The sequence below is a fragment of the Dermacentor albipictus genome, chromosome 1 (assembly GCF_038994185.2).
Source record: "Dermacentor albipictus isolate Rhodes 1998 colony chromosome 1, USDA_Dalb.pri_finalv2, whole genome shotgun sequence".
Taxonomy (NCBI): domain Eukaryota; kingdom Metazoa; phylum Arthropoda; class Arachnida; order Ixodida; family Ixodidae; genus Dermacentor; species Dermacentor albipictus.
Window position 1 is genome coordinate 30,149,850 of NC_091821.1, and position 21,711 is coordinate 30,171,560.

The window sequence follows — 21,711 nt, forward strand, 5'->3', positions numbered from 1 at the left end:
CAGTAGCCAATGCAGCCAAGTAAGCTTGATTGAAAGTAGCAACACGCAGGGCAGAGAAGTTTCGTGTGTAACTTGCGGTGAGGTTGGAAAGGCTTTGCAAGATCTATGTGAAAAAGTGGTAGGAGACTATAGGATAACATCTGATTTGTTAAAAGCTAGAGGGAATATTGTACCCTAAACGCTCGCGCCCCTTTATTCCCAGTGTTTCAAGACTTCAAGAGTACCAGATAAATGAAAGACTAGCAACATTAAACTAATTCATAAGAAGGCATACGTTCAAGAATCGAAGTATTGTAGGTCCATTACCCTGCTTTCGGCATTGCGCAAAATATTCATCAATGTAATTTACAATAGGTTGTGTCCATACCCGACGACTATGACGCATTTCCAGCTACGAAAGCTGCTTCCGCCGGATTCAACAAGCAAAAGCACATCCATTAAAATTCGCATTCTAAATCCTAAGGGCGCGACCCTATGGGACGTGGATTTGGACGCCACCTATAGAATCCGGACAACACTTCACTTCATCCAAGCTAGAGAACGGGCTGGTTTCAGGAAGGTGTATTCTGAAATGGACTTATGTCAGCAGTCAATTAATTAAGAAGTCTGCAAAAATGAACGAATCTTTCACACGGCTTTCATAAATTACGGAAGAACGTTCGATTCAGTGGAGATACGAGTAGTCATGGAGGCATTCCATAATCAAGGAGTACAGGAAGCGGTGCGTCAATATCTTAGCAAACATTTAGAAAGATTCCGCATTTACTTTTATTATTCACAATACAATCAGAAAAATACAAATAGAGAAGGGTTTCAGGCGAGGAGTCTCTATAATTTTATTCACTACATGACTAGAAGAAGTATTCAAATTGTTCGGCTAGGAAGGATTATTAGTGACGATCAACACGGAACACCTCAAAAACCTGTAGTTGGCCAATGACACTGTTATATTCAGCAAAGAAGGAGATGACCTACAGCACATTATAGAGGATCTTAGCCAATAAAATGTAAGAGTGAGTTTAGAATATTGATATGCAGAAGAATAAAATAATGTTCAATAGCATATGGCAAGAGAAGAGAATTCGGGATTGGCAGCCGGCCCCTAAAATTTGTGCAAGGGTACGCTTATCTAGGTTATTTACACAGGAGAACCTGGTCATAAGAAGAACATTTACAGATGAATAAGAATGGGTTAAAGCGCATACGACAGGCTTTACCAGATCATGACCGGCAGCTTACAGCTATCCTAAAAAAAAATAGTGCAATCATTGCGTTCTACCGATACTAACATATGGGGCAGAAACTTGGATGTTAACAAAAAAGCTTGAGAAAAGGTCAAGGACCACACAACGAATGACGAAAAAAAAAAGGTAAGCGTAGCTTTAAGAGAAGAATACAGCGGGATAGATTAGAGAGCAAACAGGGGTAGCCGATTCTCTGTAGTTGAGATTAAGAAGAAGTAAACCTAAATGGGTCTAATATAGTTACAGAAGGGGTGCGAATAAAAAGTAAGCATAGCCAGGGACGGCGGAAAACTAAACCATGCGATTAGAAAATTTCTAGGCATAACATGTTGTCAGCTGGCGCAAAAAAAAGAGATAATTGGAGATCGATGGGAGAGGCTTTCGTCGTGCAGTGGACATAAATATACGATATGTGTAGGGAAGTTTTTATTGTGAGTGATACGTTTCCTGTGCTGCTTGCCCTTTGCACACGTGTTGTGTGATGGCTCTGCAAGGATTGCGTCCATTTACACTTGAGTATTTCTTCTGCGCTCCATACAAACACGGATGTTCGAAGGAATATGCAAGGCTTGAAGTGGCATATAGTGGTAGAAACGCGAAACGGGCAATTCCTTGTTCAACCACTCTTGATCACTTTGGATGTTCCATAGTTATCTTTCTTTTAACCAGTGTGAGACGTATGCTGTGTTCGTATCTATAACAACGGCTGCAAACAATGGTTATTAGATTTTTTTGTATGTTATGTGTATGCATTTTCCGTTTTCTTGCGCTATGTATTAGTTATCGTTTGATTTGCTTGCGTGCTGCCAGGCGCAGCACTTGAAACCCTATGTGGTTTTTGGCAGACCCGTGCGGCGCAGCAGCTACATTTATTATTATTATTATTATTATTATTATTAATAATATTAATATTATTATTTTTATTGGTGTTAAACACCGCAACAATACATGACGATAATTATGTGGGTCAAGGTGCAAACTGTGCTCGCGCACGAGCCGCTCCCGGCGTGTTATTTTTCGATGCCGCGCCGCGCAGAGTGGAAGCAGTGCCGCTCGTTCTGTCAAGACTCGTTCGGCGTCTGGTTTTGGGAGACGGGCCCCGTCCCGCGTGCCACGCATTGCATAAGGCGGGCGGGGGGGGGGGGGGAGCGCTGCGGACACAAAGGAGGCGCGGGGCCGATGCGCTCGATGTCAGTGCACCCACGCCCCACGAATACGGCACTTTACTAAACACGAAGAGACAAAAAGGTCGCTGCCGATGGCGGCTGAAGAACGTGGCAAGCCGAAAAAGTACCTCGAGAAAACAAGGCGCACATCTCTCTCTCCCCAAGGTGCTAGTCGGAGGCCTCGCGCTCGTCGACAAGTTAATTACTGTCACGTCCGCGGAGACTCCCGCTGATAACTGAATCTCACAGCACGGCGGGGGGTCGCGCGAATCCAGAGGATATCGCCGCGTATCTCGCATTGGCGAATTACAAAGCCGATCGAAAGGAAGCGCGCTGATTGCGGCCTGTCGGGCGAAAAAAACGGCTCCAGTCACTTGCCTCTTCTCTCTCTCTTACTCGACGCTTGGTTTGCCTCCTTCGTGCCAGCGCCAAAGCGTCGGTACACGGCTGCAGCATCGCGAACGCTTAGCGCAATGTACACCCACGGCTCTTCGGGGAGGCGCGCCGGCAGGAATGTTTCCTCCGACGTGCCGCTGTAGCGTGAGCGGGCAGTGAACTTCTCGTTTGACACGAGCCAGCGGTCTTCGCGGGCCTGTTCTCAGAGCTGAAACGTGTGGGACGATTTATATCAGCGCCGGGTTCTGCTTCAGCAAGGGGGGAAAAAAGGATGGGGATTCCCCTGCGCTCGTTCCTGCCGAAAGTGCGTGCGAGTGCCGCTGCTCGCTACCTGACTCAGGGAAACCTCGACCGGATGCTTGCCCCTGAGCTTCCACACTTGGGACCGAGGACGTGCGAGGAGCACGTGAGCCTTGCAGCCAGCCTCTTCGAAATGAGGCAAAGGTAATGACGGTGATAGTGCGTGCGGAGCATAATCACCTTGGAAAACAGAGGCGCTCGCTACACCAATGCCTTTGGCGGGGAAATTCACTGCAATACATCTTGAGAGAAAATTTTGCACGATGTATACGGTGCCGCCTTACGCCCCGCGCCAACAATGTCCGAGGTCTCTCACCTCGATATCTCACCTTGAGTTACTAAAGAGGCGGGAAAGTGGGTAGCTGACAGGCCACAGTGGTCGCAGTTGAATAGAGAGAGAAATGTGGAAGAAAAAGACGCGGCTGACTCTGCGACGTCTTTTTTTTTTTGCGTCGTGCAAACAAGGAACACTAGCTCTGAATTCTAGAAGAGTTGACAGTTGGGCTATTTGCTCGTCCATATTTGAAGTAGTAGCTTAGCGCAAATAACACCCCGGACACAAGGAAGACAGACAAGGACAAGCGCTACTCACTAGCTCTGAGAGTGTGCGAGAACAGGCGGACGTCGTCAGAGTGCACAATATTGCGGCAGACTGGAACGTTCTCAAATTTCGTTCACCTTCTGTTTCACCCTACCCTGCCTTGTCGTTGTGTATACGGCAGCCGCAGTTCGAAGGCAGCTTATGTTTCGTGCCATTAGTTTATTAAAAAATACGGAAAGTCTAGCAAAAAAATGAAAAAGAAAGAAAACAGAACGAAGAAGATTTGGCTCAGCTGCAACCGTCTTCGAAACGCAATAACCGGCAACGGGCGAAAACTTTACCAAAGAACTACGCACTCAGCCAGACAAACGGGTGATCGAGGAAGCGTCTCCGCGTTAACCTTTTGGAGCAGAAAAAAAAAAAAAAAGTGAAGCGAGGAGCTATATGAGCACCATGGTGAACTCGTGTATACCGAGTCACTGCCTCGATCAATTTCCAAATGAAATAACTGTTTTGAACCATGGAAACCTGAGTGGTCTCCCGGGCGTGTCAAGGGCACAACCACGCACAATTTTTTTTTGTAAAATTTGCAGCGTATACATATTCTGCAAATGTATTGGGCAGACTTTGATTTGTTCACAACACCGACCTGCCAGGGGTGACTGACGGCCCGTCGAAGATAGATAGATATATGGGGTGGGGCCCAGAGGGAAAGGTTCGAAGCTTCGGGCAAATCCATAACGCTTCTTGGCAAACTAGGAATGTGCGAAAATGGCATTATCAACGGAAAAAGGAAGGTTAACTTTTTAAAGATAATGACGCGTATAAGGTAAACGTAGGGAAGGACAGTACGCATGAATACGCATCAGCAGGCGTCAAGTGAAAAAAAAAAATACTTGAAAGTTGAAAAATAAATTACGAAGCAATTAAACTAATAAGCTATGATGAACAGAACAACAAACGTGATTCATTGTACATGTACTCGTCGCTATATTTCTGTAGCACTATTAGCACGTGACTTAAGGGCAAGTTAAAGACCTCTAGGTGGTTTATTTATTAGGGAGTCGCCCACTACGGCGTTTGTAAGACAGTGTGCTGCTTTGGGACGTTAAACAGCACTGCACTTGTTGGGTGCAGGCGATCTTCGTTACTAGGACCCGACGGAACCCCATACTCTGCCCTTGCAAACCTTGGTCTATTGGAGAGAATAATCCTTACATGGTTAGAATGGTACCTGGAATTTTACAACGTCTATCCAGAGGTAATGGCTGGCTTTCGACGCGGCGGCTTGAGCGTTATTGACCTTGTAACGTATGTACAGTGCCAGAAACACCTGGAAAGAATCACTGCGGCCTTATTCCTTGAAGTCAAAGGTGCCTACGACATTGTAGATCACCATGCAATTCTCGAAGCCTTAGAAGCTGCGGAGATTGGTGGGGATAGACCCACCACCCACTGTGGGGATATACCATACAAACGAACACACCAATTTCTTGGCGTCATCATTGGTACAGACTTGTTTTGGAGCCCTCACGTCACGTACATGACACAGCGTGTGACCGCCATTGTGGACTTTCTCGCATTTTTCTGCGGAAAATCCTGGGGCGCAAGAGTACCAGGACTATTACAACTGTATCAAGTGCTATTTTGGGCTTCCTGCGGTAGAGCTTACCTGTACGAGGAAATACTTGCATTACAAATATCCGCACACTCAAGAGTGTGCAAGTGAAGCACTCAGAACCTGTCTTGGTCTCAAAAAAACTACGTCATCCTACGTGGCCGTTGCCAGAAAAGCTCCTTTGACAGTCGGCATCGCTAGAAATGTCCTGAGAGCACAAATCGGACACGTGACTCGGATTCCCCCACACCATCTTGCTTGCTTGCCAGCGAAGGGGCCACATTCAACATTTGCCAAAAGTATTGTTAGACATTAGTCCTACTTGCCAACACAATTCACGCCTGCTGCACGCTTGTCAGATCTATTGTGGTGTCTGCACCGGCCGCAAGTGCAATTGATGATTCAGGGCGTCAAAAAGAAAACTGGAGCTCCATTGCAAGCTTTGAAATAAGCAGCTTTGGAACGAATTTATAACGTGCACAGATTCCGGCAACACGTCTACATAGATGGTTCGGTAAAACTCAACAGCTCTGCTGCTGCAGTCATCATCCCGGCAAAATCGAAGGAAATCAAGTTAGAAACCTTGTGTGTAATCACATCGACGGGTGCGGAGCTTGCGGCACTCAGTGCTGCATTTGTTTTCACTAGTCAGGAATCACCGCAACAATGGACAGTCTTTAGTGACTCCAAGGCAGTCCTTCAGTGCATACAAAGCCCAATGCGCCACGGACGCAATGAACAACTGGCCTAGAAAATTCGACAAATATATCAACGCATCCATGACAAGGGAAACAACATAAGTTTTCAATGTCTTCCTGGACATTGCAATGTCAGCGAGAATGACCCCTTCCAACGAAGCCGCCCGATGTGCACATGAAAAGAGTTAATGTGTCTAGATTCCGCTTTCGCGAACAGACGCTGCGGCTGAGCTGCGATTGATGTCCCGTGAATGCATTTTGCCCGTGTGAAATTCGAACGTTTTCACCATGTGTAATTTGCATTCGTTTTCTCCGGATATACAGATGCGTCTACCAGCTGGGTTACTACGACGCAAGGTGATCATGCCGTACCGTCTGTGGCTCGGCGTAGTGTTTATAAACGTTTATGCCTTCCTTATTGGAATGGCCAATAGCCCCACGGGAAGACGGAAAGACAGGCGGGAAGACGACGAAGTGTCTTCAGGCAGAACGCCGGCTCTTCCAGCTCTACTCATTTTGTGAATTTCCTAGACTTTGCCAGTGGACTGCTATTTCCTCCTTAACTGCCATGGAGATGGAGTCTCACGCGCGTCCACCGGACTCGGCAGTGCCCGCGGCGGCTGCCTCCAGGAAGCGCAACGGCACCGAGAGCGACACTGGCAGCGACGACACCATGCACTACTATATCAGCGGTGAAGATTCTTGTGACGACACCTTCGAGCTGGTGCGGAGTCGTAAAGCAAAGCGCAGATTTCTCAGCGCATCATCGAGTTCGAGTGAGTCCACCGTGAGATCTTCGCGGGATACCGAGGAGCTCACCATCCTGTTCTCGCCTGTTCTCGCCACTGACAACCTGAGACGCCTCAACAGGCAAGCCGTGTCTTCTCATCTAGAAGCGCTGGTTCCAAACGAAATCAAAGACATCAGAGTGAACACCCGTAAGAACGTGCTAGCGATTGACGTAGAACACGCGGCTGCGTTGGATTCCTTGCGCAAGATCACGGAACTTGGCGGGATGAAAGTCCGCCCTTATATTCCGCTGGGCAAACAAGTCCGTACTGGCGTAATTTACGATGTTGACGAGACCATTGTCGACTCCGACCTGTCAATCTTAATCAAGCCAGCTACAGAGACCACCATCATCACAAACGCGTTTCGTCTCGGCACGTCACGGTGTGTGAAGATCATATTTAAGGGCGAATCCCTCCCATCGCATGTAAAAGTGGGCCACTTCCGACACGCAGTTCGCCCTTTTATACCAAAACCACTGCAGTGCTGGAAGTGCATGAAGCTTGGCCATGTGAGTAGTGTGTGCAATAACACTACCGTCTGTTCTCGCTGCACTGGGCCCCACACCACAAACACATGCGAGGCCAGTGTGCTGAAGTGCACAAACTGCAGCGGCCCTCACGATGCATCTTCGAAGGAATGCCCTTTGATTCGAAAGGAAATGCAAATATTGAAGAAAATGGTTAGAGACCACTCGTCTCACCGAGAAGCAGCAGCATCTATTAAGCGACGACGATCACGTCGCCGGCGTCGATCAAGACCCTCCAAAGCCTCTGCAGAACGCCACACACGTATATCACCACCCACTCTTCCGCCCAGGCCAAACGCAGTCAGCTCCAAGGACACGGGTGCATCGAACAGCACGGCTGCTGACGCGTGGCCTGCACTCCCAAAGCTACATGCCCCTACTGAGCGGAGTGATACTTCTACAGCAGGGGACACTTCGTCTGTTCCTGATAAATTGGCGGACCAAGATCAACAAATTGTTGTTATGATCAGCTCTCTGGTGAGTGCTATTCGTGTTCTTCTGGACAAGCTACCGACACCAACAGCTCGAAGTGCATTGCAAGTGCTGGATGCCATCAGTCCGGTTCTGGCGAGCCTTCAGAAGTCCAGTGCTTGAGAACTTCTACAGCAGAACCATGGCTCATCGACACCACCAACGATCGTTCCGGGATGATGTGAGAAATGCCTCCATATTCCAATGGAATGCGAGAGGCCTGAGGTCCCGTATTTCGGATTTTCGACAGTTCGTATTTGCAAACCATTTTCCTATACTAGTCATCTGTGAACCGAACTTATCAGCTTCCATAAGACTGTCGGGATATGAATCTTTTGTTTCCAACACGTGTGTCCGTAGCAGTAAGGTTCTGGTCTACATTCGCAAGGACCTTACGTATTTTTCCCAACAAGTAGCGCCACACGACGGTAACCAATACGTCTCTGTTACTGTGAAAAAGAAGAAGCTGTCTTTTACTCTTATCGGCGTCTACCTTTCCCCAACAAGTCAGTTTGATAGAAACAGACTGGAATATATTATGGCTGCTACTCCCGGTCCTTGGATAATAACAGGGGACTTCAACGCTCACCACCATATATGGGGAAGCTCCAGGATAAATTCGAGGGGCAGGTCACTAGTATCCTTTGCATCAGGCCACAACCTGTGTCTTCTAAATGACGGAAGCCCGACATTTCTGCGAGGAACTAAGTACAGTAGCTGCCTTGACTTGACTTTGGTGTCACGTTGCCTGACTTTGAGCGTGCAGTGGTTCACTGATATTGAAACCCATGGAAGTGATCATATACCGACCTATGTGAGAATTGATGGACTAGACGCCACATTACCGGTTGTTTCTCGCCAAATCGACTGGTCAGTCTTTCAAGATCGCGTAGAAGACACATGCAAGACACATATTGCACGCAGATTAGAAGACATAATTGCGGACGCTATGCAAGATTGTACACGCTGCTTCACACATCCATCAAAGCGTACAGAGAATGACATTGAATTGGAAAGGCTTCGTGCACTACGTCGCCGAGCTGAAAGGAGGTACAGGCGCACGAAGTCAATTCTTGACCTCAGGGAAGCTCGGCGCATGCAAAAGAAGATCAGACGCCGTATGGATAAGCTAGCGAATCAAAGATGGAAGTGTTTTTGCGACTCACTAGACCCCCGCAAGCCATTGTCCTGTGTATGGCGTACCCTACGGGGTCTTTGCTCAAGTCCCCAGCAACGGCACCCATTCAACGCCCTTGCTCTCTATCAAAACCGCTGTGAGATAGACGTCGCAGAGGAATTTTGTGCGAACGTCGCCGGCGGCGCAGTTTCAGTCCCTGACATGGCTCTAGGCAACATCCCCGGCCCACGAGATGCAAGTATGGACGCTCCATTCTCTATGGAAGAGCTAGAAGCTGCTATGGCGCTCTGTAAGTGTTCGTCTTCACCAGGGCCCGATGGCATAACGTATACTGCTTTGCGCCACCTAGGCAGAGAAGCACGAAGAGAACTCCTCAGCATTTTTAATAGTTCATGGCAAGATGGTGTCGTCCCACAGGAATGGAAACGTAGCCGTCTGGTACCGCTTCTAAAAGCAGGAAAGTCACCGCTCGAACTGGCATCCTATCGGCCTATAGCTCTTGCCAGCTGCGTCGGGAAGCTCATGGAACGTATGATCCTCATGCGTCTCGAATGGTACCTTGAACACCACAAGATTTACCCTGACTCTATGGCGGGATTTCGACGGGGTCGTTCATCGATTGACAATGTCATCGATCTAGTAACATCTGTGGAACAACAAAAATATCGGAAGCGATTATCAGTAGCACTCTTTCTTGACGTGAAAGGCGCTTACGACAACGTTTTCCATCAAACCATTCTAGACGCACTTTTGACAATTGACCTAGGAGGACGAGTATATCGTTGGGTCAGTAACTACTTGACACAAAGGTCCTTGTTCGTACGAACGGAAGATGGTCCGACTACCGACCACTACACATGCCGAGGCGTTCCCCAAGGTGGTGTTCTAAGCCCTGTTCTTTTCAACCTCGCGCTTCTTGGGCTGGCCAAATCCCTACCAGAAACAGTGAGTGTTTCAATCTACGCCGACGACATCTGCATCTGGACATCAGCGGTCACTCGCCTGCAGGTTCGCGCACGGCTACAGAAAGCAGCAACGCAGGCATTTGACTACCTTCACGCACAAGGCCTTACCATCTCAACAGAAAAATGTGCGATAGTCGCTTTTACGCGAAAAGCGATGAGTCCTTATCCGGTATGCATCAATGGTCAGCCTATCTCCTACAAGAGAAATCACCGGTTTTTGGGCGTCATTGTAGACCGAGACCTCACTTGGAGCCCTCATGTTGCCCACTTAAAGAAGCTCACATCTATTGTTCACGTTTTCAAGTTTATCGCCGGCAAAACATGGGGATCGTCAGTGGGCTCCATGCTACAGTTATATAGAGCACTGTTCATCGGATTCCTACGCTATAGTTCTCCCGTGCTTGCTAAAACATGCAAGTCAAATCTTCGAGAACTTCAGAGCGTGCAGGCGCAGGCACTACGTGTTTGCCTAGGCCTTCCGCGCAGCGCCTCAACAGCTGGAACCATTGTGATGGCTCAAGACCATCCCATCACGACTTATATTAGTACCGAAACGCTTAGAGCCCATGTTCGTCATGTTTCACGGATGCAGTCAAGCTCTCTTGCGTGCCTGCCGGAACGACGACCACAGGCGTCCTTCTCCAACAAGGTCAACATCCATCGTGCCTCCTTACCATCGGGTTTCACACCCTCTTCACGTTCAACCTCAGCTTTGTGGTGTTTAAAACAACCTCAAGTGCGTCTTACGGTTCCAGGAATAAGAAAGAAGACCGACCTGCCTACCTTGGCTTTGAAGCAAGCAGCTCTGGATTGTTTGCACACTTTCTACTTTGATCGAATACACATATATACGGATGGCTCTTCCACTCAGACCAGCTCCACCAGCGCAGTGGTTATACCATCACGATCACTAAGCATCCAATACAAGATTTCTCATTTGACAAACTCGACTGGTTCGGAGCTTGTTGCCCTCCGAGGTGCCGTTGATTATATTAATAACCAACCGGCTAATCGGTGGGCTATATTCTGTGATTCCAAGGCAGCCTTACAATGTCTTCTGGCATCTCTTCGTCGCGGGTCATGTGAACAACTCGTGTCGGAGATACGAGAAATGCACCATCTCATGATCGCGAAAGGACACGACGTCGTGTTTCAGTGGCTGCCTGGTCATTGCGGTATCTCCGGCAACGACCTCGCTGACGAAGCTGCTAGAAAAGCACACGAAGGAGCAACCCTTGTTTCAATACCTTTATCGCGGACCGACGCAGCCCAACACTTAGGCAAGCTAGCGCACTCTTTGACATTGGAGAAGTGGCACACATCTGAATTCACTCACCATCGCTTGCATTCCCTCGATCCCTCTATGCAACTGCGGCTGTTACCAGGTCTTCCGCGAAATGAGGAAACAGTGCTGTGCCGCTTACTTTTGGGAGTCGCATTCACAAATGCTTATGCATTTCTGATTGGAATGGCTGATAGCGCCGATTGCAATGCCTGCGGTGTCGAGGAAACCATAGAACACCTACTGTGCTACTGCCCATCTTATGAAAACGAAAGGCAAGACCTCTGCACAGCTCTCAATCAGCTGGATGGGAAGCCGTTCACCTTGAAGAAGATCTTGGGACCTTGGCCTCGCATATCGCAGCTACAAAAGGCCACAAAAGCGCTGCTGCGGTATTTGAAAGCGACCGGATTGAGTGAGCGCCTGTGATTCGGACTGAGTGACCGACTGATATCTCCAGTGGACTTTCTCTTCTTTTCATCTTTCCGTCCCCCTTTCCCTTTCCCCAGTGTAGGGTAGCCAACCGGGCTCAGTCCTGGTTAACCTCCCTACCTTCCTTTTATCATTTTCTCTCTCTCTCTCTCCCACGTGCGACACATGCAGCTGTGATGAGACGCTCACACACATCATTTGTGTCTGTCCGCGATATATTGCCCAGAGACAAGTGATGTGCAGAGTGCTGGACCAATTGGACAATGGTCCACTATCAGAACTAAACGCACTGAAGGCCTTACTCGCGTTATTACTATTCCTGAGGTCTACGGGTTCTTCACGAGATACTGTGAGAACACCACCCCCTATACCGCTCTATAGTGTACGTGGTTTGTTTGTGCTCGTCTCTCTCTCTCCCTTCCACTCTCTTTCTCTGTTTATCCCCGTACTCCTTCCCCCAGTGCAGGGTAGCCAACCGGAACTACCTCTGGTTAATCTCCCTGCCTTGCTATGCATTCTTTCTCTCTTCTCTCTAAACCCCACAATTTGATTTATTTTGACATTTGACGCATGTGAATACTAATACCTTTCTCACAGCAATGAAGCATGTCCATTGAAGACCAGGTCGTTGTCGAAATATAATAGCAGCAACTGACAATGGGCAGTCGCTTTGCGCCCTCAGTTTATATAGCATAGCTGCCGTGCTTGTGCTGGACAAATAAACGAGAGCAATTCAAGGATACATAAGCTACGTCTTCACACACTATTCCACGCGCGCACGATGAAGACATTTCCCCATAAACAAGAGACACTGGAAATAAGATCGGCTACTACAGCTTGGACTTCTTTATCTTGAGCTTGGTACCAGTAGCAGACGCAGTGCGCAATTTAAGATTCTAAGAGGGACACGCAGCGGAAGACATTTGTACACCGATGAAAATGAATGCTGTAGCACTTAAAACACCAGATAGCATTCCGCGAGCAGCAAGAAAGTGATAGATAACCGAAAAAATGATAGTACATGTAGTATCTTGAGGATTCGAGAAGACGGTAAGAAGTAATCAGCGCAGGTAATATCATTTAGGAAAAACCTCAGCGACTTGTCATTTCGGACCGCACCACGGCCTCGTGTACATGTTTACGGTGTATACGGTGTAAGAGCTGGGGTCGGGCATGTCAAAAGGGGTCTGGCCCATGCCGTCGTTCGACTCATCCACGCTAGGGACGTTGTTGAAGGGAGGAACGTGTTCTCATCGAGAACGAGGAGTAGTGGGTTTATTTACAGTATCTACATGGTGTGTAGGACGTTACATCTCATCAGTCTAGCATGACTCCAGTGAAGCACACTGAGGAGCCGAAAAACGGCTGCTTAAGACCCACTCTGTCCTCGCTAGATCCCTAGGCCAGGGAAACTGTTTGTCCAATCGGAGCGTCCAAAGTTGTCCAAGGACCCGCGTTGAGGGCGAGAGTTCCCACAGTCACTCCCGTACCTTTGTTCACTGAACACACAGCTAGAAGGGGACTTCGTACACAGGGGTTGTCATGACTGACTCAAGCTGGCACGCCTTGATTCGTGGGATGACCCCGCAGTTAACTGGGACGTTTGTCAAACGACCATGGAAGTTAGCGGGGTCCGCAAGGAAACACCGTAGAACACCTTTTTCCATTAGTTTTCTTGCTCCCATTGGTCCGTGAAGGCGACAGTGAACCAGCTAAGAATACTCGGTCCACCAAACGTATCTCGCCTTGCGGGCGCCGGTAGTCTGCCCGTGGGAGACGCATTGTTAGCTTTACGAAGCGATTCATCGCAGTGGGTTAGGACAGGCTATAGAAGGTCCGTACCCCCGCTGGCTGATCCTAACAACGGAAATACGAATGTGATGTAGTGACTGAGTATACATAATGTGCAGAGCAACTTGTCCTCCCATTTGGTCTCTGAATGCTCCAGGGTGTCTGAACTATATATGTGGACTTGATTTTCTCTCTTTAGATTACTCCATGTAGGCTTTCCCGACATGTGACGTTTATATTTATTTTCCCTTACTTCTACAAATTACCTAAAAGGAACGGTAGATTGCAGACAAGGCAGTTGGAGCGCTTGGCTTAGCCAAGACACGGTTGATTCACCGCGAAGTGTGGAGGCAGGGTCTGCTCATTCAGCGGTTGCCACCTTCCTACGCCGCTTTACTTGTTATCAGTGAAATTTCGGTTATACTGTATCAAGTTCCATTTCACTGAAATCGTCTGCAGCTAAATTTGTTGCGGAATCAAGCCGCAGACGAGCTAGTCATCCTCCCTGTTTCCCAACTTTATACCCCGTCTGCCTTGCTGAAAGACACGAACGAAAGGAAGTTCTTCTAATTGAGTCCTAAAAAGTGAAATTATATATATATATATATATATATATATATATATATATATATATATATATATATATATATATATATATATATATATATATATATATATATGTATGTATATATATATATATATATATATATATACACAAACGAGAAGGTTCCCTTGGCGAATGGTGCTGGCGCTTGAAGTTTGCACGGCCGTGGCGTAAAAGAAAAACGAAAAACAAGCGCACAGCAACGACTGAAAGTCGCCGCAGACGTGACTGAAACGCACTGAGCGGTCGCCGAGAAGGAGAGGCCCTTAAACTATCCTCTATGAGGGAGCGAATAAATGTGGTATAGCGAAAGCGACTTGTTCTGTCAGCGATGCTAGCTCGAGGTCTCCTTGGTTACGGACGCTGGGGCGGGGATGGGTTATTGTACGTCTTCGTCTGCACATCTGCTGGATGCATCCTGCGTGTCATCTTCGCGTGCATTGTTGCCTTTGATTAAAAGGAAAAAGGAATGGCAAACTAATCTAATCGAAATATGGGGTTTAACGTCCCAAAACAACCCATGGGCTATAAGAGAAGCCTTATTACGGAGCTCCGGATTATTTCTGACCGCCTTGGCTTCCCTAAAGGGCACCTAAGTTTTGGTACAAGAGTGCTCTTGAAGCACACGACCCCATTCGAATGCCGCGGTCGGGAATCGAACCCGCCACATTGCGTTCAGCTGCAGAACGCCATGCCCACTGAGTTACAGCGACGGGCAATCAATCAATCAATCAATCAATCAATCAATCAATCAATCAATCAATCAATCAATCAATCAATCAATCAATCAATCAATCAATCAATCAATCAATCAATCAATGGCTGTTACTGTAACGTGGACGTCCCCAAGCTGCGACTTTACTGTGTGAAGCAAACACAATGTTTTGCGAAAAAATGTGTTATGCAAATATTTTAGAAACACTGCGCGCGCGCGAGCCAGAGTCAGAAGTAATGAAGAAAGCTCATAAAAATGTCGGCCACCGGGGCAGGATTTTTCTGCATTACGGCAACAGAAAGGTGGCAAAACAAAAGGCAAGGAAACGGCGCAGAAACGTAGGGAAGAGATAAAGGAATAGAGTGTATACTTTTTTTTTTTGTAATGAAAATTGCGGCACCGTGGCCTTAATACGTAGAAGCTGGGGATGCATATGAAAAAATAAAATGTTCCAGAAAGCCTATGAACGAAGCAAATCTAATGCTCAGAGGTTTTCTCCTGTGCGAAGTTGATGTCACAAATATCCCGGCCTCAGAATTTTGACAGATTTTGTCTCGAAACCAAGCTCCCTTGAATACTGGGTAATTGCTCCGGCAAACGCCCCTCAATGCACCTAATTAGTGCACCAGAATAGACAACTGTACGAGCTAGAATGTGTCGATTATATATGGCAACGCCCTTCCTTTCACATCAGTGTCCGTCTTTTGAGCGGCTATATCATGCACGTAATTAGTTCCCACACATTTAACATAGACCACACGTAGCCCGCTTGTGCTCTCTCTCTCTCTCTCTCTCGCTCTTTTTTTTTCGTGCATTTATCTCCTCCTTCTGTTCATGGAAGGTAGCAAACGAAACATGTCTCCGGTTAACCTCACCGCCTTGCATTTCTTTTCTTTTTTTTGTAACTCCGAGATAATTGCGGAGATATTTAACGTTGCACTTTCAGCGTTGACGTTATGGGCAGTTCAATATACATTAACATCGTCACCCCAAAAAATAACGAATTCATAACGACATCGAGTGGAGGAATAATGCCTTTGCACACTTGTGTAAACATGAACGGCGCAAATATGCGTAAGCTAGCAGCGAACACTTAGCGGGCACCACATTTAGCCCGCAATCTTTCGCCGGAAAGCGAGCGCCTATACACACAAAATTTCCGCGATGATCGTAAGACACACGATCCCGGACGAAACCAGCATAAATCCGGTCTCGGCACTGTTCAGATAGAATTAATTAGAGCAGTGTCAACAAGAAAGTCCCTAAGGCCCAAAAGAAAGCGCATCCACTTAGCGAGGAATTGCCGACGTCGTATCCCTCAGGCTACGGATGGAGAGCGCCCCTCTGGAACGTTGTAAGAGACGAACGGCAGCTTTCTCTGTCTCTGACATTGCGGGCATTCAAGAAGTCAATACTCGGCGGAAGCGTCCGGGTTGTCGTAATTAGAAGACGAAGGCATTAGGGGCGAGCCGTGCAGGCCCCACATAGGACATATCCAATGGACGGTCGGATGGCCAGTTTGTAGACTTGCTGAGAACCGTAGGAAAAGGTTGCTTTTGGGCAATTACGAATGCTTTGACTGCCAACGAGACCACACGACGTTATTTAAAACTGTTTGCTGGCATTCCGTGAATATTATTATTATTATTATTATTATTATTATTATTATTATTACAGTTGCTAATGGGATTAGCATTCTTAAGAAACTTCACAAACTTTTTATCTATCTATCTATCTATCTATCTATCTATCTATCTATCTATCTATCTATCTATCTATCTATCTATCTATCTATCTATCTATCTATCTATCTATCTATCTATCTATCTATCTATCTATCTGTAGAAGATCGATCAATCGATGGGCCGTCCGTCTCGAACCGTTTTCCTCGACTCACGTCAACTTAATTGGGTCACCGGTTACTCCAGAGTCTAATGGGTACAGCATACGGCTGCTGTGCTGAGTGAATCGGGTCCAAAACCAAATGTCGGCCCAACTTGGGTCACTGGGTACGACACTGGGTATGTGCCAGTCTTCAACGACAAAAAAAAAAAGAAAGCAAAGAAACACATTCTTTAAAATTTATCCGGTGCTGAGCACCATCGAACCCACGTTATATAGATTCAGAGATTCTTGCCTTAATATACTCACGCGCCACGCGCGGACTTCGCTGTAGCGCCGCCAGATCGACGTCGCCGCGTGCCCAGAGCAATTATGCGCCGGCAAGAAGCCCGGCTGCATACGCGCCTCATGCAGGGTGCGTTTCGGCCGCGGAAATGCGCTGTGTCGCTACACTGCTTCAATGATAATCGTTCGTACGCCGACAGTCATCCTGAGATGTGTTCTGACGCAATTTATTGTTGTTGTCGTTAATGGGTTAGCGTTCTTAGGGTACTTCACGCACTTTCCAGGGCCAAGTATCTATGTATGAATGTTTATATGTATGTACGTTTATATCTAATCTCTTTCTTGCCTACCTATGTCACTGGGTAGTTCTTGGTCGAATGATTAGGGCATCGAGCTGCTGTAATGAGGGAGCAGGGTTCGAAACGATCAGTCGAAACAACGTGGGTCACCGTGTGCGTGCCAATGTGTCACTCTTCAACGAACTTCTTTCGTGCCTACATGGGTCACAGCAGACGCCGGACTGAGAAGCTATACCGCTGTTGGAAGGAAATCTTTAACGCTCGCTGAGTTTGTGCCACTCGGTCTGAGCCGCTCTTCAATGAGCTTCTTCGTTGCTAAATGGGGAAACTAGGTATGTGCCACTGGGAATGTGTCGCCTCTACAATGACAAAAAGAAAAGACCCCCTTAAACTTGTCCCATAGTGAGCGGAACCGAATTCACTTTACAAGAGTTCCTCAAGGCCAGCAACCAGACGCATTTACAGGCTGCGCCACAGCCGCACTGCGTACGTGCCGCTTTACAATGGGCGTCTTTCCCGCCAACGCTTTAGCGATCTGTGCCATGAATGCACTCGATATGTGCCGCTCTTCAATGAACCTCTCGATAACTTGAGTCAACTGTGTATGTGCCACTGGGTGGGCTGCAAGCGAAGGGAACAATTCTCAGCGTTCGCACGCACTGGCACGCCACTTTCCTCTTCTCGCAGGCCACGCGCAGACTTCTCGGTAGCGCCACTAGATGACGCAGCATGCACAGGAAGAAGCGCGACGGAGGAACCCGGTTGCCGCGTGACGCGTTTCTAAGTGTGCACACGCACCGGCGCTCCAAACATATCGAATGCCACGCGCAGGCTTAGCGGTCACGGTGCTAGATGGGGCCGCGTGTCTTTAGGGAAGCGCGAAAGAGGAGTCCTGCCGCAGTACACGCCTCATACATAACCCGTTCCGACAGCGGCAATACGTTGTGTCGTTATATTGATGCAATGCTAAACGCATTACCGTCGACAGTCACATCACATCACTTTATTCTCCTTAAAGACCCCTTTCGGGGTGCTACATAAGGGGTGGGGTTTACAAAATGCAGGCGTTTACAGCGGCCGAAAATGCTGATGGGCAGGTTATGGCAGCGACATGATAGGGAAGGCCGTTCCAGTCAGTTGCTGCTCGGGGGTGAAAAAAATGAAGTCATGGGGAGGGTTCTGACGAATTATTATTATTATTATTGTTGTTGTTGTTATGTTTGAAAATAATTATACAAATGTATGTACCCGTAGCTCCCACGCCTTAACATAATACCTATTTATGCCCGTACTAACACATTCAAGTACAGTTTTTTTTTCCACGTGCAGTAGAGGTTTGGAATTCTCTACGCGGTAACATTCGTTCACTAACACTAAAATATTTTATTGCTACCACTGATAACATGTAAACATGTGAAGAATATCTTTAGCGCTTCTTTTTGATCATTCATCTTCTTGTGTATATCTGTGTTTTTAAAGTATAATGTATAGTAATGTATAATGTTCCCACTCCTGCTATATCCCTACATTGGGCTGTAGTAAAAATAAATAAATAAATAAACAAATAAATAAATAAATAAATAAATAAATAAATAAATAAATAAATAAATAAATAAATAAATAAATAAATAAATGGAGAAGCAGAACGTAAGAAGCAGGCTGACAACTGCCACTGGAAGGTGCACAACGCCGTCCCATTTTTGAGGAAGGCGAGATTAAGACGTAGAAATGAGAAATAGGAAAAGGGGAAGGACTGAGGATAGAAACAACAAGATGGCAGATCTCAAAGACTAAAGGAAAGCAATGACAGATAAAGAGTATGGCAGTAGGAATAGAAAAAGATAAAACACTGCTGGTACCATTGTTTCAGGAATAGTATCGGGGGAAAGCGCCCTTACGCTTAAAAAATAAAAACCGTCACAGCATTTCTGCCCGATTTTCTTGGCGACTGAAAACCGAAGACGGCGATGTAGTGTATTTACTTTCAATAAATGGCAAGCTTTCAACCGACGAGGCTGTAACACCTTGTGAGCGATAGCTCAACGTGCTATATTCCTTCTGCCGTCGCACGATACAACTAGACGAACGCATAAGACTGGCGCTAAGACTGTCAAGGTATTTGAGACTAACCGTTTCTCAGCAAAGGTCTTGTGTCAATAATGTCTGAGACGAATTGTCCTCTGCAGCCCGCATTCGCAGTGCCTTTGCAAAGTGAGTCGGCTGCTTGCATTACGCTTGGATGGACGTGATGGGGGTGTTAGTGCCGGGGACAACGACGGGACCGGGGTAAGATTCAATTTATTGTGATTGCAAACAAGAGCGCCGTATGGAGTTTTCGCTGCAAACTGCATGGCAACGCTGACTAGTAATGCGATAACAAGCAGCGCCAATCAGGCTTCGGGAACGTCACACACTTCCCAGCATGTCGTCGTCCCTCCTCGCGCTTTCAGCGACAAGGATCGATTGCGGCCGCCTGACTGGACGGCTGCAGACGGCTGCAATGTACCCTAGAAGTTGCGGTTTCCAGGGCACGCTGCAACTCGTTGCATATCAGATTCAGTTCTCTGGCGGTACTGCAGTGAAAGCGTGGTGACGAAGCGCCCGTCTATACTTGCAGTCGCTCGCTATGGGTTGTAAAATGTGATAGTCCTGACCACGGTGTGAGCTCTGTGTGCGTCAGCGCTACGTGCCAGAAAAAAAAACCGCACACTGAATATCGCAAACCTATTTTTTTAAACTGTTCTTCGGGTTGCTTTATAGTCATGGATGCTTTTACTTCGAAACCTTAGAACCGCTGCTTGTGAACTGCGCAATATGAAAGTCCTGGTTGGCCCCTTCTCCCCTTTTGTATAAAAGATATCAACTATACAGGACTGTTTTAGTAAGTGTCTGACACGAAACGAAGGTTTCTGACTTTTGTGAAAGGAACGATGTTCTATCCAGACTTCTTCGTCGCACTCATTTTCTGTTATATGACGTAATAGTTCAACCTGACCTTCCTGGCTCTAGGTTCGTTATTTTTGTTGATTCGTACGTGAATGCTTTTGCGAATCCTGACTAGTGTTCCCGCGACTGTGAATAAGAAGGTAATTTCATCTATTAAAAGCATTTTTTCTTAATTCAAAGTAAAGAACAAAGGTCTAGTCACCATACAATGTTTACTGCTACTCATTTTCAAAGAATAGGAACAATAACAGAAAACATATATATACTCTGAAATAAGGAGAAACAACGTCATAGCTAGGTTAAAAAAATCTAGAGCTGACATTGCTGAAAAGAGCCAATGACGTTCGCATACAGCCCCAGACACACACCAACATACAAAGAGAAAAGGCGAGGACAAGTTGTCACACACTCTACACGGAATCGCGACACATGCTTCAAGTTTGCTTAACTGTGCATGCAAAACACTTTAGACTCTTTAGCCAACTCAGTCCCTACCACTGTGCGGATAGTGCTCTCATAGTGGAGAGGCGAAGTTTGTTTTTCATCTTCGTTACGCTGTAGTTCCTTCAATGCGCTTGTTTATTTTTTCCCTGTTCCGAACGCTCTGATTGCTTCTACGTTGTTTTTCCTTAAGCACCGCAGCGAAAGACACAAAGCGCATGAAGGCGGCCGGCTTCTGTAAGTACAACCCATCCGAAAATCCGATAGAACCCATCCGAAATCCGAAATCAAGAATTGGGCTGACCATCTGTCAGCCCAATTCTTGATTTGGGATTTCGGATGGGTTCACTTACAGTAGCAATAGTACAATAGCACACTTACAGGAACCACACTTACAGCTTAGGAACCACGCTTACAGACGTCAGGCGACAGCGCTCATTCTCTTTGAAGTCTCTCCCTTTACAACCAGCCGCCACCGACAACAACCGCACGTGACATCACTCTACTAACCTGTTAAAGCTAACATGCTGAGAATGACGAGGCCGTCTTTGACGAAGATGGGTCTTCCTATCGAAACGTTGGCCAGCCTTTTTGAGGCGCATTATCCCTGTTTATAACCTTTATACCACACTCTGCTCAGGGGGAAGAGGCGAGAAAGAGTGTTGTGAGCAGTGATGACGAGGATAGGCAGGAGGGGCTCGAATATACGAGAATGCACGTTCGTGCCCAAAGGGCTCGATCGCAGCCTTGAACTGGGCCTGCGTTAATTAAATATTCTAAGAGAGCCTCGATGGCTCGCTTTGTTGGTATATATGGCTGGTCATGGGCGCAGTAACACGTTTTCCGTCAACGTTCTGTTATTAACTGGTGCGTACGAAGAGGTCAATGCCTCGCGTTCACGATCATGTTTGGGACAGGCAACAAGCATGTGCTTCACTGTCTCAGGTATATTGCACGTATCACAGTCTGGCGAGTTCGCGCGTCGAATGCGATGCAAATGTTGTCGCGTAAAGGCAACACCTTCTCTAAGCCCGTGCGGGAGGCTCGCATGACGTCGTTGGATGCCACACGGCATCCGAAATGACGTAGTAATTAGAAGAGTAATTATGAAAATTTTAACCGAAACAAGAAGCCGCGTCATCCTAATGCAAGGCTTGAAGCCAGTCATCCGAAGAGTTCGTAACTCGTTCCAATGATGCAAAAAGCTGACATACTAACT

At 47.0% G+C, this 21,711-nt stretch overlaps 1 protein-coding gene across 1 annotated transcript in view; it reads right to left on the reverse strand.

The window, feature by feature from the left end:
- The window catches only part of LOC135906026 (uncharacterized), a 159,828-nt gene that overhangs the window by 86,230 nt on the left and 51,887 nt on the right, over positions 1–21,711 (reverse strand). The window lies entirely within an intron of this gene.